This window comes from Talpa europaea (assembly GCF_964194135.1).
Source record: "Talpa europaea genome assembly, chromosome: 15".
Classification (NCBI taxonomy): Eukaryota; Metazoa; Chordata; class Mammalia; order Eulipotyphla; family Talpidae; genus Talpa; species Talpa europaea.
This window is the reverse complement of record NC_140083.1, coordinates 4,253,332-4,273,046: the sequence shown is the minus strand read 5'-3', so window position 1 is coordinate 4,273,046 and position 19,715 is coordinate 4,253,332. Positions and strand designations below refer to the sequence as shown.

Genomic DNA, 19,715 nt, shown 5'->3' with positions numbered 1-19,715 from the left:
AATGGAAACCGGGATATTTTCACAGCTGGTTTAATTTGCTAACCAGGCTGTTTTAAAAATAGCTTACAATATAAATTCTAACTCTGCTGTATCCTGTCAAATGTGCTTATATTTTGCATGGGCAGATGCAGTCAGTTCATCTTTAGGAAATGTCAGTGTCCTGCATGGAGCCCTAGGCCTTACGGGAACATCTTGGGAGCCTTGCCCCCTTGCCTTCTCCCCCAGCCCCTCTCTCTGATGAGAGATCTTATAAAAAACCAGCAGTCCCCTTTGATAAGGGTTTCCTGTGGCTAACGTGCTTTGCTTAGGCACTACATGTTTTAAGGATCGGGATGGTCTAAATTGAGCTAATTCACTACTCAGATCAGGGTAGGTAACTTGCCCGCGGCGATACAGCCTGAAATGGAGAGGAGGATTTGAACCCCGATCTCTCTGACCGTGATGTGTTTATACTGTCTCTCTACCCCAGTTCTGCGCCTGCACAGGAAGCTATGTGTTCCTGAAAAGTAGTGTTTAGCAAAACTGCAGTTGTCACAAGCCAAGTCTGGTGGATAAGGGGGAAACAATGAAAATGGCATGAAGCCTATTTTAAAAACAGTTGAAACGTCTGTCTCTAGAAGGTGTCCATTTCCAAACAAACCAGTCTTTTTTTTTACCTGCTGTAGTAACCCCTGTCCTGAATCAGCATCTTTAGGTATTTAGGAAACCTCACTGGGGCTAACTGTCCCCAGGTTTAAGGTTATGAAACATGTACTTCTTGGAGCACCGAGCACCCCAGCCGACCACAGGGACTTGAAACATCCTGTGTTGTAGCCTCACAATTCTCCCTCGCTTTGCTTCCATGGTCTTTTACTGCCTCCTCACAGGTGAATCCTGTCTTGCTTTCTCCTGGCCTGGACTGCTGTCATACATTGAAATGAAAAAGTAGAAATGGCTCTTCCCACCAGGCACTCCTGCTGCAGACCTGGCCACCTCCTCTGTGGAGTGGGAAGCAAAGGTGCTGTGTTCTTTTGTTGGAGGCAACAGAAATAAAAAGATCAAAAATCTTTTTGTATCTCAAAACTGCACTTGGCAAAGGATGACTGAATGTTGGATAGTAGGCTGTAGGCACGAGCAAGACATTCTAGATCCTAGAGCCACGCATTGCTGTCCCTCATTTGGTAAATCTCCCTTCTTTTATTTTTATTTTCTTTATTTTTTTATTTTTAAAAAAGATTTATTTATTTATGCATACAAGAATGGGGTATAGGCCAGGGATGTGGGGGGTGAGAGGATTCACCAGAGACAGAGTGGGGAACAGAACAGGCAGACTGACTGAAATACACCGCTGATGGGAGCAGCAGGCAAGACAGGAGAGGTCTGCTTTGCCATGTGGGTCAGCTTCTGGCCGGGGATCAAACTCATGCTGCAGAGGCGTGGACAGCTTCATAGGTTGCGTCTTAACCCCTTGTGCCACCAGAGAGGCCCCATTCTTTGATTTTTTAAATCATAAAAGTAATACAATAAATGTGGAAGCAGAAATAAAACAAGACTCTTTTACCTTCATTCCCCTCCTAATCTTTCTGAACATTTTCTGTATATTTTAAAACAACTAAATAGATCTTTCCCAATATAATTCTTCTGAGACTTGCTTTTTAAAGTTGACATCTTTGCAGTCTGTTTCACTCTTTTAAATGTCTGTAAAACAGGGCCTCCCCGGTGGTGCAGCGGTTGAGCGCTGGGTTGCGAAGCTGCCTGCAGCCTCTGCGGCGCCGGTTCAATCCCCGGCTGCTCCCCGGCCACCGGAGGAGGGTCCCACATGGCGCGCAGACCTCTCCTGACGCCCACTGCTCCCCTCAGCAGTGTACTTCGGTCCTTCTGCCTGCTCTGCTCCCGGCTCTGGCTCTGGTGAATTCTCTCACCCTCCTGCGCTTCTGACTGTACCCAGTGCATGTATAAAAACCAACCAAACAAACAAACAAATAAACATGCCTCTATAAAAAAAAAAAAAAAGTCTGTAAAACAGTCTGTTGAATGGATATACTACAGTCCTTCTCCAATAGATGTTTTGGTGGCCTTTACTTCTTTGATTATTACAAATAGTATTGTATTGAGCATCCTTATCCTTGTATCTCTAAACACACGCGCATTTCTGTAGACTAGATTTCCACAGATGAAACTCTTTGGTTCCTGGGCTTGTTTTTTTATATGAAGGTGTCTGCTGTCAAATTGACTTCCCGAAAAGCTATGCCAGTGTTCATGTGTCTTGAAATTTTTGCCACTTTAATATTTTACTGTTTTAATTTTATTTTTCTACTTACTAATGAGATGGAATATCTTTAATTAGTTTATTGCAGATTGATTCTTTTTTCGTGTATTAACCTATTTACATATTATTCCCATTTTCTATAGGATTTTTTAAATAGCTGTGTGGGAGCCCTTTATAAAGTACAGATATTAACCACTGTCTGTTGAGACATTTTAAATATTTTCTCCCAGTATTTGTCTTTTAACATTGGGATATGTGTCATGCTAATAAACCTTTGAAAATTTTACATAGTAAAATTGATTACCCTTTATGGCTTCTGTGTTTTATCCTCGATTAGAGAAGTCTTCCCTACCTAAACATGATAAAATATCCTTAGTTGGTTTTGTTTTTTGTTTTTTTGCTTTATTTTTTACAATTAGTCTTTTAATTGAACTGGTATTCATTTTTGTATATGGTGTGAGGCTGAATCGAAACATTTTTTTCCGAATTGGTTTCCACAATGGGTCATTTCATTGTTATTAGCTTGTATGACCAGCCTTTTCCCCCTTTGAAGCCAGATGGAGCACAGGACAACTTAATTTACTCAAGGTCGCAGAGTAAGTTCTTATGAGAATTAGGACTAATTTTTTTTTTTAGTTAGGTGACCTGTGCCATTTTCCATATTTAACATTTTTACCACAGGGTCTAGTAGTCTTGGAAAAAATATTTCTGTGATGTTTATTTCAATAGAACTGAATTACAGTAATAGACAGCTCTGCATGTAAAACTTTCTTGAAAAATAATTGACTTTTGATATGGAGGAATATTGGTGCTAAACTTACTATTTAGATCAATCGTGCTGAATTCTGGGTGTATGTGAACAAGATTTAGCAGAGTATATAGCTTTAAATATTTTGTTTATATATTGTTTCAATATTACTGCTTTTTAATGAGGTTTATTTACTTAGTATATCTAGTATCGCTTTTCTGAGGATAGTTACTTTACAAGCTACTGTAGCAAATCAGACAAACTAAGTTTATTGCCTTATAATTACTACATTAAACTAATACAACATTAATCACATGATGTGTTTAACATGGGGCAAATATGAAACTTACAGCTGTTCAAAAAGCAGTATGAGCAGTCTTTTTTTTTTTAAAGATTTATTTTTATTTATTTATACAAGCACTGGGTACAGTCAGAAACGCGGGAGGGTGAGAGAATTCACCAGAGCCAGAGCGGGGAGCAGAGCAGGCAGACTGACGAAATACACTGCTGAGGGGAGCAGCGGGCGGCAGGAGTGGTCTGCGTGCCATGTGGGACCCTCCTCCGGTGGCCGGGGAGCAGCTGGGGATCGAACCGGCGCAGCCGAGGCTGTGGGCAGCTTCATAACCCGGCGCTCAACCGCTGTGCCACCGGGGAGGCCCTTTTTTTTTTTTTTTTTGAACAGAGTCTTGATCATGAATAGTGTTTGTGCTTATTGAAAGCTCATTTCAGATAAAGTGTTTCTACCCAGGCAGGCTTTTGATTTGGCTGTATTTTTTAAAAGATTTATTTACTTAGGCACACAAGAACTGGGGTACAGGCCAGAGGTATGGGAGGTGAGAGGATTCACCAGAGAGAATGGGAAGCAGAACAGGTAGATCTACCAAAATACACTGCTGAGGGGAGCAGCAGGAGAGACAGGAGAGGTCTGCTGTGCCATGTGGGTCAGCTCCCTGGCCTGCCTGGGATCCAGCTCATGCTGCAGTGGCTGCCAATAGCTTGATAGTGCTGTCTTTAATCCCTGTGCCACCAGGGAGGCCCCTGATTTGGCAGTATTTATTACGGTAGAAATGATGGTCTAGATATTTGTAGACTGATCATTTGTTGTATTTTGAAGCTAGATGTGATTTTGGTGTATTCATAGATGAATTTGACCTTTTCTTAATTTTTATGAGTATTTTCTAAACTAATATCTCCATGCTGAAATTGACTAGGCATTCTCAAAATATAACTGTGCTTAGCCTACTAAAATGATTGTTTTTCTAGTAAATTTTTGTTGACTGGATTTTCTTAATTCTTTTGGTTTGTTGTATGAATGGTCATCATTAAAAATAAATCTTAAAGCAGAATCTCAAAGGGATATTTGCACACCCACATTTATTGCAACATACAATAGTCAAGAGATGGAAGCAACCCAAGTACCTATAGACCAATGAAAGGGTATAGAAAATGAGGCATATACATACAACGGAATATTCTGAAGCCTTTAAAATAAGGAAATAGGGCCTCCCCTGGTGGCTCAGCAGTTGAGCGCTTGGCTGCGAGGCTGCCTGCAGCCTCTGCAGCGCTGGTTTGTTCCCCGGCCACCGGCGAAGATCCCACACACAAAAAATAAATAAATAAAATAAAAAATAAAATAAGGTAATACCCCACATGCTACAACATGAATGAACCTAAAGGGCGTTATGCTGAAGAAAACAAGTCAGTCACAAACGGAAAATAACCTTGTGATTACCCTCCTGAAACACCCAGTGAGAGGCAGTCATAGACACTAAAGAGAAAGGTGGTCGGGGGGCAGGTGCAGAAAGAATCTGTGTTTAGTTTCAATTTTATTTATTTACTTTTTAAAAATATTTATTTTATGTATGCATACAAGAACTGGGGTCTAGGCCAGAGGTGGGGGGAGGGAGAGGATGAGAGGATTCACCAGAGACAGAGTGGGGAGCAGAACAGACAGATCTAATGAAATACACTGCTGAGGGGAGCAGAGGGTGAGACAGGAGAGGTCTGTTGCACCATGTGGGTAGCTCCCTGGCCGGGATGGAACTCGTCCTGCAGTGGCTGCTGATAGCTTCTTAGTGCTGAGACTCAATCCCTTGCGCCACCAGGGAAGCCCCCTGAAATATACTTTATTTTTTATTATTTTTTTTTTTAGAGGCATGTTTTATTTATTTATTTATTTGTTTGTTTGTTTCGTTTATACATGCACTGGGTATAGTCAGAAGCGCGGGAGGGTGAGAGAATTCACCAGAGCCAGAGCGGGGAGCAGAGCAGGCAGAAGGACCGAAGTACACTGCTGAGGGGAGCAGCGGGCGGCAGGAGAGGTCTGCGCGCCATGTGGGACCCTCCTCTGGTGGCCGGGGAGCAGCCGGGGATCGAACCAGCGCCGCAGAGGCTGTGGGCAGCTTCGCAACCCAGCGCTCAACCGCTGCACCACCGGGGAGGCCCTGAAATATACTTTAAATGAATAAAACAGCCTGGATTTTGGAGACTTAGTACAAGAAAAAAGAGAAAAATTAGTAACTTTGAGATTAATCTTATATTGAAATAATCATTTTTATGTGTTGTATTACGTAACACATATTGTTCATAATGTGTCACTTCCTATATTTCCACTGCCTTGGGGTGCCATCTTTTTGATTTCCCTTTCTAAGAAACAATATTTAGAGGTTGTATGGAAACCTACACGGAAATCAAAACGTTGAAGAAGGTTTTTTTGTTGATTGGAGAGGAGAATGCAGTGGATGGAGTCAACACCCATCTTCCTACCTGAGGGGTGTGATGTGGCTTTATGTTTGAGGTGCCTCTGTTTGACTGTCTTGCCTTCGATGTCTTGATTAAATTCTCTTTTCACTAATTACATTCTTCCCTACTTAAATGTCTAATTATGTTATGCCCTTTCAGTGTTTCTGAATTATTAGTGATACAGGCCTTACATCAGTTCTCACAGCGTGTGCTTATCTTTATTTTTGCTCCTACTCAAACTCCATTAACCTCCGCCACTGTCTTCCTCTGATTCCCTTCATCCTGTGGTGCAACTTTAGATTTTTCTTTTCCCCAAGTCTCTACAATAAGAATTATGTTGATTAGGATCATCCTTGTTTCATGTCTGACCACCCAGTTAATACTAAGCTTTTTGGGAACCAATTTTTTGGGTGCTTATTTTTAAACTTGGGGCAGAAAAATGGCATTTCCTACAGATAGAAAAAGATGAAAATAGGGGAGCCCCGCAAGATGGCGGCAGAGTGAAGACGCCGGCTCACCTCCTCCAGGCACACCCAAAACCCAAAGCAAAACAGCCAAACCCCCCTGAGGGAAGCGCTGATCGCTAGCTGCACAGTGGGAGGCTCAGCCGACTGCAAACGCGAGGGAAGGCTCCGGCGGAACTTTGCTGGTTCAACCCGAGAGAGGGAGGCGTAGCGACAGCTCCGGACTCGGGCTCCTGCCGACTTTGGGGCTTCTGAGACCGCACTGCCCGGGATGTGGGAGAGGCCGGGCAGCCCCCCCGGACGGGGTGCAGAGAACTGCGGAGGGAGGGTGTCGCACCAAGACTGCGGGCTTAAGTCTGAGGCTCATAACAAAATAACTACAGCCCGACCGGCCCCGAGCTCCTGGGCTTTGCCAGAGACACCTACACCTGCCACCCCCGCCAGGAAGTGCTTTACAGCGGGATTCCACATTCCTGAGCCCGTTGGGGGTGGCCCTTTAATGCCGCTTGACCCGGTCCTCTTATACCTGCTACCCCCTGCTGGTGCCAGCTGTCCCCACCCCCGCCCCCAACTGCTCCAACCAGTACAAGACAACTGTTGGAAGCATCTATGCCTGCGAAAACCCTTAGGAAATCAAAATGAGCAGAGAGAACACAGTGCAGAGACCCCGAGCAAGGACTCTGTGGTGTTGCAGACACGAGAGAGCGGGCACTGGATACAGCCCTGCCTGGTGCTGGAACCTTAAATAAACAACAGAGGATATGGGACCAAACAGAATAACAATGATGGAATAGGAGGCAGCGTCATTCAGAAATACTAGTTAAGAAACAGCTGGTTTTTAAAAATATAATTGAGGGTCTTCATAGCAGACAAACATAAGCAATGGAGAGAATGAATGAACTTGAAAACACAAAACTGGAGAAAACAAGACTAGAACAAGGTAGAGAAAAAAGATTTTAAAAATGAAAACACGGCCTCCCTTGGGGCCTAGGGGTTAAGTCTCAGTGCTGTTGTTATAGGACAGAGAGAGGGGCAGCCCAAAACCCGCAAACCTGCCTATTCTAAATGGGTTCTGCCATCCGCCGCATCAACACAAAACATAGGAGACTTTAATGGGAAGGATCTTTAATAAAACTAGGAAACAATACAGGTAAGGCAAAGAGTCTAGTTTCTAAATGAAGTACCCAAAGTTACCCGTCCCCTCGTGGGTAAAAGTCCATCCATATGGGATTGGCCCAGAGCAAGGCCCCAAAGCCTGCCACAAGTTTAAAGCATCTTCCAGTGGGGACCCACAGAAAAGAGTCAGAAACAACTGGACAAGCCCGGAAGGAAAAGAGCAAAATCAACATCAAGATAAAAGCTGCCATGGTCACCTCTCCACGGGTCTCACCCACATCTGTGTCACCCAGTCCACGACCAAAAGACAAGCGCAGTTTCTTCACGTGTCTCTAGGCTCCACGCGCCTCCTCCAGGTCTCCTGGCTCCATCCTGCTTCCTTCCTCAGTCTCTTCTGCAGCTTCTCTTCTTCCTGCTCAGCTCCACCCTCCCTTGGGTGGGGCAGGGAACCTCCCCCTTTCCTGGGGACCACCCTGTTACAATGTCACCACTGTGGCCTGAGTTCCATCCCTGGCTAGGGAGCTACCCACATGGTGTGGCAGACCACTCCTGTCTCACCCACTGCTCCCCTCAGCAGTGTATTTCAGTAGATCTGCCTGTTCTGCTCCCCACTTGGTCTCTGGTAAATCATCTCACACACATCCCATCCCCAATCCCACCCCCACCTCTGCATTGCTCTCCAGTTCTTCTACAAAAAAAAATTAAATAAAAAATTTAATCAGTTAAAAAAATGAAAACAGTTTAAGAGCTGTTATCAAATTTAAAGAGAAATAATATCATGGGGATCCCAGAAGGAGAAGAAAAAGAGAAAGGCATAGAAACCCTACTTACAGAAATAATCACAGAAATCATCGCTCTGGGAAATGAACCAGAAGTTGTGATCCAAGAGGCCCAAAGAGTTCCAAACAAAATAATACCAGACAGATAGACAGACACCAAGACATGTGACAATAAAGCTGTCAAGAACCAACAGTGAGGACAGGAAGCCCTGACTAGACATTCAGCAGATTTTTTCAAGAGAAGCATTACTAGCACAAAGGGACTGGAAAGAGATATTTAAAGTACTTAAAGAGGATTAACAATCAAGATAGAATGAAGAGTAAGGATCTTCGTGAAGAGAAAACACTGAAAGAATTTATCAACACCAAGCCACGAATATAAGAAATCCCTGAAGGAGTTATTATAAAGCAACAGAACAATGAATTTTGAGGCAAAAAACACCTAAATCACTTAAGATGGATGAGGAAGAAAGTAACAACATGGCCCATCAGAACCCACCAGAGGCCAGACCGTCCAACAGGCCACACAAATCGTCCATCATATATTCACCTCAATAGACCCCTCAAACCAAAAATAATAGAAGTAGCACACAAGACAGTTGAAATGGAACCTAAGCAAAACATAATAGGATGCTCTCAAAAAATAAAAAAGACAAGCCAAAGAAAAAACAATGGAACAACATGGCAGTTAACACTTGTATTTCAATAATTAACTTAAACATAAACTACTTTAATTCACCAGTCAGGAGATGCAGAGTGACCAAGTGGATTTCCACACAAAGCCCAACCTCCTGCTATTTACAAGACACCCACCTTCCCAACAAAGACCAGCATAGACTTAGAACTAAGAGTTGGAAGACAGTTATACAAGCGAATGGCAACCCCCCAAAAATCAGGAACAGCTATACTTACATCTGATAAAACAGACTGTCAATTAAGAAAGGTAAAAGGAAGGCCTCCCTGGTGGCGCAACCTATGAAAGTTGAATACTGAATACTGCAGCCACTGCAGCTCAAGTTCGATCCCTGGCTGGGGAGCTGCCCACATGGTCCAGCAAACCTTTCCTGTCTCCCCGCTGCTCCCCTCTGCAATGTATTTCAGTCAATCTGCCTGTTCTGTTCCCCACTCTGTCTCTGGTAAATCCTCTCACACACCCCCCATACCTCTGGCCTGTACCCCAATTCTTGTATGCGTAACTAAATAAATCTTTTTTTTAAAAAAAAAAGGTAAAAGGAAAATAAGACAAATACTCTCTTGTGATTAAAGAGCTGATACAAGAAGAAATAACACTCATAGATGTATATGCACCAAATGATGGTGCACTGAGAGTATCAGACAGTAACAGAGCTGAAGAGAGGTATTAATAGCAAGCAGCAAGATACTAGGGGACCTTCATACCTCACTTATACCAATGGACAGATCAACAAGCCTAAGTATAAATAAGGAAACAACAGCTTTAAATGAGGAGCTAGACCAAATAATATAATCCTATTACTGTTAGTGAGAATGTGAACTAGTGAAACCATCACGGAAAGCCATCTGGATTTACCTTAAAAAACTAAAAATAGAAATACTGTGCAACCTGGCAGTCCCACTCTTGGGCATACAGCCACAAAATATGAAGCCATCAACAACCAAAAAAACCCCATATGTTGTACGATATCCACAGCAGCATTATTTACAATAACTAGGACATGGGAGCAGCTTAAATCTCCTTTAGCAGATGAATGGATCAAAAACACACATACATTTCATGGAATATTACAAAGCCACAGAAGGGATGAAATTCAGTCATTTTCAACAAAATGAAGGAGGGTAATTTGAAAAAAATTCCATGCAGCAAAGCAAGTCAAAGTGATGAACACAAACACTGGACATTCATGTGACAGTTTAAGAATATAAAAACACTGCAGTACTGTTGGACATCAACATCAACACACATCCTGAGGGCCCAGATGTGGAGGGACAAGGGGACATAGGGATTAGTGGGGAGGAGAAAAAAGACATTTCCTACTAATAAGAATAACAATTGCAACTAGCCCACCTGGAGCCAAACTTGTTTGGTCTCTCCTAAGGAATTATTGAGCAAATACAAAGCCCAGTTTAACCAATTGCAGTATCTTGCGCTAATTTGTATGGCAATTAATAGAAAAAATATTTTATTTTCCTGCTAAATCAAGGTTTGACCATCAGTATTCAGAAAACATTCAAATATTGGGGCTTCCCTCGTGGCGCAGGAGTTAAAGACAGTGCTATCAAGCTATCCGCAGCCACTGCAGCAGGAATTCGATCCCCAGGGCAGGCAGGGAGCTGATCCATGTGGTGCAGCAGACCTCACCTGCCTTACCTGTGCTCCCCTCAAGCAGTGTATTTCAGTTGATCTGCTTGTTCTGTTCCCACTCTCTGGTGAATCCTCTCACCCTCTCACCACCGACCCCCCCCCACCTCTGGCTTACAGCCCAGTTCATATGTATAAATAAATAAATTTTTTTTAAAAATTCAAATATTCCTTGAAAGACTGGGAAAGGAATATTTGAATTTTTAAGTGTCCAAGGATGTGTATTGGTTAATAATAAAAATGAGAGGTGAGGTGATCTTTCAACATTTACCTATACCTGCCATTTAAAACTAGTAATCATGTTTGGAAATTAAATTACACCTACTAAAATCATAACTCAGATAAAAGATGCAGTTGCACAACTGAAAAATGTATTAGGAGATTAAAGTAGAAATTAAAAAAATTTCCAAATCACTTATTTCATAGATAATTATTTTCAGAACACAAAAGTTAGGAAAGTAATTTTTTAAAGCATTTTATTTTGTGTAGTCTACCATCAGGTTTTCACCTTTTTTTTTCTGTGAAACTTTTAAGATATATATGTACATGCTTAACTAAATGTATTAAGTACTACCAAGTTAAATTATCTGTAAACGCAATCATTATTACACAGCAGTAAGCTGCATAGCAGAAGAATAGTTGACTTTTCTATAGAATCTCAGATTGTTTTGGGGAGAAAGGAAATGAGTTTTATTTTCAAGTTCATTGGCATTTGCAAATACCACAAAGAGGTTTGGTAGTTGATAGTTTTTATGCTCATGGAATTTTTGTTGCTGAAAACTTTAGTATGGCCATAAACATTTGTACTCAGCTTTTAGAAAACTTTCAGTAGCTAAGAAATTTTCTAATTTGGGGCCTCCCCGGTGGCGCAGTGGTTGAGCGCTGGGTTGCGAAGCTGCCCGCGGCCTCTGCGGCGCCAGTTCGATCCCCGGCTGCTCCCCGGCCACCAGAGGAGGGTCCCACATGGCGCGCAGACCTCTCCTGCCGCCCGCTGCTCCCCTCAGCAGTGTACTTCGGTCCTTCTGCCTGCTCTGCTCCCCGCTCTGGCTCTGGTGAATTCTCTCACCCTCCCGCGCTTCTGACTGTACCCAGTGCATGCATAAACCAACCAAACAAACAAATAAATAAATAAATAAAACATGCTTCTATTAAAAAAAAAAAAAAAGAAATTTTCTAATTTGTATTGAAGTTACTTAAAGAAATTATCTAAAAATGTCTTTTTTCCCCCCCCAAGTGTCTCAAAACCATAACAAGTAAATTTTGAATTCTGTTTTATGAGATTTTCCTTGGATACCTGCGCCATAGGTTAATTGCAGTAACAGTAACTTTAGGAATCACTAAGTGTTTCCTAATTGAAAATGCTCTTACCTCCAGGCTGAGGTGGTGATTTTAAACAGCAATGAGCAGGTAGATAATGCAGCCTTGGGAAGATGGCAGTTAACTTAATTAAACTCTTATTTATTTGCTTCTCTCTTATAGAGAAGTAATATTCCTTTATGAAAATGTATTACTTGAGGGCCTCCCTGGTGGCACAACGGGTTGAGCATAGCGCTGTGAAGCCCTCCACAGCCTCTGCAGCGCGGGTTCAATTCCCGGCTGGCCAGGGAGATTCCCACATGGCACTGCAGACCTCTCTTGTCTCGCCTGCTGCTCCCCTCAGCAGTGCTTTCAGTCCATCTGCCTCTTCTGCTCCCTGCTCTGTCTCACCCTCCCATGCCTCTGACCTGTACCCCAGTTCTTGTATAAAAATAAATCTTTAAAAAAAGTTACTTGAAAGGCAATATGTATTTGGTGCCTGGAAATTGATATTTCAAGTCTTTCTTAGAGATATTATTGTTATCTGTGTTTATAAAATGTTTTGAAGTAAGTATAGGTACAAAAAATGCACGTGTCAGCTACACTAATGGCCAGTGGTGTCAAGAAGAGAAGCCAGTGGTTTTTTTTTAACCCCAAATTTACATTCACTGGAGGATCTGGATCCAGCTTGGCCCTGAGCACTCTGCCTGATTTCTCCTAGCTGGGAATCTGTGAACTGAAGTTTGGGCCCGAGTAGAGAGGGAGAGTATTCTTTTTTTTAAGATTTTTTTTTTTATGCATACAAGAGCTGGGGTACAGGCAAGAGGTGCATGGGGTGAGAGAATTCACCAGAGAGAGAGTGGGGGACAGAACAGGCGGACTTACTGAAATACACTGCTGAGGGGAGCAGATGGTGAGTCAGGAGAGGTCTGCTGTGCCATGTGGGTCTGCTCTGCCATGTAGGTAGCTCCCTGGCTGGGGATTGAACTCAGGTGAGCCATCACAGTGATAGCGCTCTCTGAGACTTAACCCCTAAGCCACCATGGAGGCCCAAGTATCCTCATTTTTAAATGTAGTAAGATTCTAAATGCTAGAATTCTGATTTCTATTAGAACCCAAATATTATTGCATTCTTGGATTTTAGTTGCATTGGAGATTTCCATGTAGTTTTGGCAACTATTGCCACTTTCTGACTTCAGGAGAGGTAAGATTCCTGGAAACACTTAGCTCATGTATTTGCATCCTTTGTCAGTCTTCCTCGTTGCCATTGATAGCACTGAAGTTGGTAAAAGTTAGAAAAGCCTTTGCTTATCTTATGATGTCAACATACAAATTCCTACTCATTCTTTGAGTCACTTCAAAATCTCATCTTCCCTGTGAAATCCTTTCTGGATCTCCTAGCAATTAGTCCTTTGTATTTCTGTAGCATAACTATGTTGTGTATCTACTTATACTTTCATTATGGCACTTAACACGTTATATTTTAATTATGGAGGTACATGCTTCTATTGTTTGAGGTATTAATAATCATCCTTGTAGCCCCCTGAACCTGTTCTAGCATGGTATCTAATTTATAGTAGGTGCTCAAGAAATTGATTAATGAATGAATGATGAGTCTAGAGTTTGTGGTCTTATTTTTGAAAGACTTGATTCGCCCTACTATATTTCATAGTCACAAACTGCATCCTAACTGCATCCAGATAGCTAATAACCAGTTAGTTATCTAAATCACTTCTACTTTTAAAATACATTGTGTACTTTTCTCTACCACCTGCACCTCGTCCAAGTCTCTCTCACCTTCCTGCTTGGCTCTCTGCTTCTCCTCTTAAGTATCTTCTCCATATAGAAACCTGTGTGAGCTTTTGAAAGCATAAATCTGATCATATGTCTCCTAAAATGGTTGTAAGGCCATGGGTCTTTGGGCTGTTTACTTTTGGAGACTTTTTCTTTTTTTTATCAGAAACATACTGAAAGGTGCCACACCCCAACTTAAATACTAATTTATTTTTGCTATCACATGTTAATTATTTGGCTTCTGAAAATCTTTGGCTACTAGTAGCTATTTCAACTTATAATTTCTTAAAATTTATTAACAGTTCATCATATTTAAGGATTTTTGTAAAGTGAGAATTGTTTTCAAATGTAATAAAAACTTTATAAATGCTAACTTTAACAGTGAATAAAATTTCTGGGCTGTTATATTTGAGGACATTGAATCATTTGTTTTTATAGTCATTATTTTCCTTCAGCACTTTGGACTTGTAAATATATTTTTTCAAGTCCTAGGTATTTTCCTAGGCCCCTGAAAAACTTGTAGACTCAGGTACTAAGTAGAGAGTGATTGATGGATAAAGAATTGTTGTTCACTCTTCTGCTGTAAATTCTTCTGTGACTTTATGCTGATCTTATAATAAATCCTCACTGTGGCTTCTCTGACTCCCTCAGGTCTGTCTCAAATCTTCTACCAGCTTCTTGTTCATCATCTTGTTCTTTGACCCCTCCAGCAGTTGGCTCTTGAATCAGCTTCAGTACCCTTCCTAAGAAAAGGCCTCCCTAACCAGCTTATCTACAGTGGGCTTCCCTCAGTTATACCATAGCGCATCTAGCTCTTCAATTCCTTCTCAGTGACTTCCCTCTCTCGGTGTTGGCTCCATGTGGACAAGAACCTTTCCTGGTTTACTGCTCTGACCCTAGCACTTAGTTCAGTTGGAGACATAGAAAGCACTTAGTACATATTAGTAGAACAAATGAAGAATTGTATTAATAGATTTTGTACTTTAACCATCCTTGCATTGTTGGTATAAAATCCACATAGCCATAATGAATCATTTTTTTAAAGATTTGTTTTCATTTATTTATGCATACAAGAGCTGGGGTGTAGGCCAGAGGTGTGGGGAGGGAAGTGAGAGTACTCACCAGACACAGAGTGGGGAGCAGAAAAGGCAGATCTATTGAAACACACTGAGGGGAGCAGCGGGGAGACAGGAGAGGTCTGCTGTGCCTTGTGGGTCAGCTCCCCGGCCTGTGGGGGGAGTTGTTGAACTCAGGCTACTGCGGTGGGCCATGGCAGTGATAGTGCTGACACTTAATAAGCCACCAGGGGGGCACTCATGGTTTATCTACTTTTATTTATTTATTTTTGCAATATAAACCAGTTTTTGGTTATGGATACTGTCATTCTCTTTGTACTATTGCTTTGTGTTCTTTTTTTATTAATTTGGAGGGCTTGTTACTTGTTTTCTAGATTTTTTTTTTAAATAACATGGTTTTATTTATTTATTTATTTTTTGTGGGACCCTCACCTGCGGCCCGGGAACGAACTGGTGCCACAGAGGCTGTGGGCAGCCTCGCAGCCCAGCGCTCAACCACTGCACCACCAGGGGAGGCCCGTTTTCTAGATATTTTGAGTGAAATGTTCAGCTTACTATTTTCCAGTTGTGTTTCCCATTTAAAAAAATTTTTTTTAAATAAAGATTTATTTTTATTTCAACAAGAGCTGGGGTACAGTCCAGAGTCGCGGGAGGGTGAGAGGATTCATCTGAGATAGAGCGGGGAACAGAACAGGCAGACTGATGAAACACACTGCTGAGGAGAGCAGTGGGCGAGACAGGAGAGGTGTGCTGCGACATGTGGGACCCTCCCGGGCCGGCAGGGAATCGAACCTGCACCACAGAGGCTACAGACAGCATCCCAGCGCTGCGCTCAACCCGCTGGGCCTCCCCAGTGATGCAGCGAGTTGAGTGCAGTGCTGTGAAGCTGTCCACAGCCTCTGCAGCGCAGGTTCTATTCCCAGCCTGCCAGGGAGATTCCCACATGGCGCGGAGCCCTCTCCTGTCGTGCCTGCTGCTCCCCTCAGCAGTGTATTTCGGTCATGTTTGTTTTGCTCCCTGCTCTGTCTCTGGTGGATCCTTTCACCCTCCTGCACCTCTGGCCTGTACACCAGCTCTTGTATAAAAATAAATAAAGCTTAATTTTTTTTTTATTTAATAAAATTTATTTTTTCATGCATACAAGAACTGGGGTACAGGCCAGAGATGTGTGAAGTGAGAGGATTCACCAGAGACAGAGGAGGGAACAGAACAGGCGGACGACCGAAATACACTGCTGAGGGGAGCAACGGACGAGGTCTGCTGTGGTATGTGGGTAGCTCCCTGGCTGGGGATGGAACTCATGCTGCAGTGGCTGCGGATAGCTTCTTCATAGGTTGCATCTTAAGCCCTTGCACCACCAGGGAGGCCCCTATTTAAAAATTTTTAGCAGTGGTGTGTTGTCTCTGGAGGTCTCTGAAAGGCAACACTCATTTTGAATGTGTAAGTTCTGGTGTCTTCGTTTAGAATGTAAACCAATTTTTTGTTATTTTGTATCCTCACCTTGTAATAATACAATTTAAAAACACTAACTATGAATTGAAGAAAGTATAGTAAGTGTATCAGAGCCCAAAATGTCTGGAAATGGGAAATAGCATATTTATTGAACTTGTATCTTTTAGATTAACAACCAGACTAACATTGTTTTAAGTTCAGTGGTAACTCACAAAAAAGTGGAGTTGTGAGTGTCTGGAGGTTGAAGAAAAAATATCAATTATATTATTTGAAAATAGAACTTTGTTTTAAAATGTGATTGTTGGGCCTCCCCTGGTGGCGCAGCGGTTGAGCGCTGGGCTGCGAAGGTGCCCGCAGCCTCTGCAGCACTGGTTCAATCCCCAGCCAGCAGCGAGGGTCCCACATGGTGCGCAGACCTCTCCTGCCGCCCGCTGCTCCCCTCAGCAGTGTATTTCATCAGTCACCTGTTCTGTTCCCCACTCTGGCTCTGGTGAATTCTCTCACCCCCACCCCCCTGCACTTCTGACTGTACCCAGTGCTTGTATAAATAAATAAAGAAATCTTTAAAAAAAAAAACAAAGCTTATAAAATGTGATTGTTTCCCAACTTTCTGTGTAACTTGTTGTTTACCACTTACAAGGTGATGTATACACAAAGTGTGCTCTGGGGATGGAGGTTTTGTAAAATCCAATTAATCCAGAGAACAAGTCCAGCCCAGATTAAAACAAGGCGGCTGTACAGCGTCCGTGCATCTCTGACCGTGCGAGTGTGTTCCACGTACTCTTTCCGTAGCTCATCTGGAAGGGATTGGAAGGACAAAAATAGGCTAAATGTTCAGAATTTCCATCCTAGGAGTTTCCTGCTTTTGCCCACATCTCAATTGTCAGGCCAACCCTGGCTCTTGCTCCCCTCAGGGCTGTGTGTGCTGAGACAGTGGAAGGAGCTGGGCTGTAAATCTCCCAGCTGCTGGACTGTCCAGGCATTGGCCTCTGCCTGCTCCAAAACAGCTTCTTTCCTGTTCTCCTATCCCAGTGGGAGAAGCAAAAGAGGGAGACAGTGCAAAGACCCGATGACCCAGAAGCCAGGACAACAAACGTGTCATTTACAGCATCTGTAGGTTTCTTTTCAAGGAGTGCTGGCTACTTACACCAGTCAGCTCAGTGCGTCTGGGAGAATCACACAGGCACCCCATCTTTTCTGGTTTCTAGAGACATACACAGTCTGATGGGCACAGGGCACTTTTGCCCACTCTCTCCCAGATTACTTCATTTCCTCGAGCTGTCCTCAGAAACGAATAGTGGGAGGCAAGTGTGCGGAAACACGTGACCTTCATTTCTTATTTTGGGTGGCAGATTTCCTCCCGTTCAGCCCAAGGCCTCTGAATGGAGGTCCCAATAATTTGTCCATGTATTCACTTGCTAAGGCAGGATTTGGTGTGAGGCCTCAACTCAGCAGTAAAGGAAGATGAATTTTTTGTCCTTTTGCATACTGGAGCCAGCCCATGGTCAGCAAGTCTCTCCAGATAATAAATTGCAGTTATGACCAGTGCTATGAAGAAGTAGTAAAGGATGTTATGGGAGTTTTCACAGGAAGGCCTGGTCTAGACCAGGGAGGGCAACAGGAAGCTCCCGGGATAATGACATTTCTGAGACAGCAAGGATAAGATGAACAGAACTGCTAAAAAAAAGAGGCCAAGTGCAGACTTTTCAAACTAAAATGAACCAAAGATTCTTTTTTTTAAAAAATTAATGTATTTTTATACAAGAGCTGGGGTACAGGCCAGAGGCGCGAGAGGGTGTGTGTGTGTGTGTGGGGGGGCAGAACAGCTAGACGACCGAAATGCCCTGCTGAGCAGCGGCTCCCTGGCTGGCCGGGAATCAAACCCATGCTGCAGCGGCTGTGGACAGCTTCACAGAGCTGCGCTCAACCTGCTGCGCCACCCGGAGGCCCTGAACCAAAGAGTCTATCTAGTGATGTCCAGTGTATATTTTCTACAAATGAGAAAGCCGGGGTCAAAAGGGGAGGCCCAGGGGCTAGCTTAACTAAGGCCACACAATCTGCTAGCCACAGAGCTAGAGACATAGACCCAGTGTGGACTTCTTCTATGGGTGGCAGTCGAGAGGCATAGAGTGAGAAGACTGGACATAGGAATGGGGGAACGCCAGGTGGGTTTTTAATTTAGTGCCACTCCAAGTGGGCAGCAGTCTTTTCCTCCATGGCAGAGGGGATTAAGCTGACTCAGATCGGCCTTCTCCTAAGGAACTCAGTTTGCTGTGCTACAGCACAGTTTGTATTTGGGAGAAGAGGTGCAAACACACAAATGCCTAAAACAATAGTGTGGAGTTCAGTTGAGAAACCTGCCCTGCACTGTCCAGCTGTTTGGCTGGGGATCAACCACTCAGCCTCTCTGAATTGCCATTCATTAATGAATTCAGAGGCTGTGTTTCCTTTCAATTTTTCTCTGTGCATTTTAGGGGTTTGTTAGAGCATGGCTGTGCCCCATATTTCACCTTATCTCTGAGAACTGAAGCCTCTTGTTTGGCTAAAGCATTGTTTAACCCCCCCTTAAAGAGCAGTTTGCCAGCCTGCGCCCAAACATCCAGAGGAGAGCTGTAGCATGCCAGCCAGGCTCCAGGATCTGCAAAAATCGTTAGCAACTGAGCATATTTCTATAAACCAATAAAGGTTTTTATATTTTGTTCATCTGTTACCCTTATGCTGTTGCCACTTTCACATTCAGGGTGTGTAGGCGGAGAGTATGAGATAACAGCATTTCACAACCGAAAGTGAGTGGAAAAGGGCCGCTTTCCCTTTAAGGCAGCTCATCCTAGCTCCCTCCTCTTTCCTGATTGACAAACCTACCCGGGGTCACATGATCCGCCTCTATTTGAAGGTCACAAAAAGCAGCTTCCTTTAGAGACAGAGGGGGAGAGAGAGAGCGAGAGGGAGAGAGAGCGAGAGAGTTAGTTCAAGCCAAAATGGCCGACAGAGTCTCTGCTGGTTTCTGAATATTTAAAATACAAAAAAACAGATAGACAAAAAGAAATCATTTTTTGGACCTTTTTTCATTTCCATTTCTACCTTGTATGCCTCACTTTGCTGGATTTAAGCACTGCTGCACTTTATGAGGTTGGTAAATATTTTTAATTTTTTAAAACCAATTGATTTATATGGATCTTGTCTAACCGTTTTCACTAGTGGTGTTGCAAATCGACATTTGTCTAGCATGGAGACTGGCTTCAGACATTTCGTGGGGCTGTGTAAAGCAGACCCATGATGTCTTGGCTCGGCATTTTAGAAATGGAAAAAGCCTTGGTAAAATATTGAGATTTTGAAGTGGTTTAATTGCATTTTTAATTTATATGCAGATTTTCATCCTCGTTTCTAGCTTGCAAATACATCAAGCTGCGAGTAATTGGAAATTTGATATTTAGAAAGAGGTTTTTTTTTTTAAAAAAAACACAGACCTCTCCCTACCCCCGTAAATCTGCTGCAAAAATTTGCATAAATATAAATGGGTTTGCATTCTTTCGGGGGCTAAGGCCCACAAAGGGTCTCGGAGGGCAGCACAGCCACGGGCAAACCTTTATTATTATTATTTTTTAAGGTGGGTCATTCTTCCTAGAGAGATGTAAAACCTAAAATAAGACCTAATTACATGT

General features: G+C 42.9%; 1 protein-coding gene across 1 annotated transcript in view; it reads left to right on the top strand.

The window, feature by feature from the left end:
• The window catches only part of TNRC6B (trinucleotide repeat containing adaptor 6B), a gene marked incomplete at its 3' end in the record, with an annotated part of 210,335 nt that overhangs the window by 85,353 nt on the left and 105,267 nt on the right, over positions 1 to 19,715 (top strand). The gene's annotated exons all lie outside the window — the stretch shown is intronic.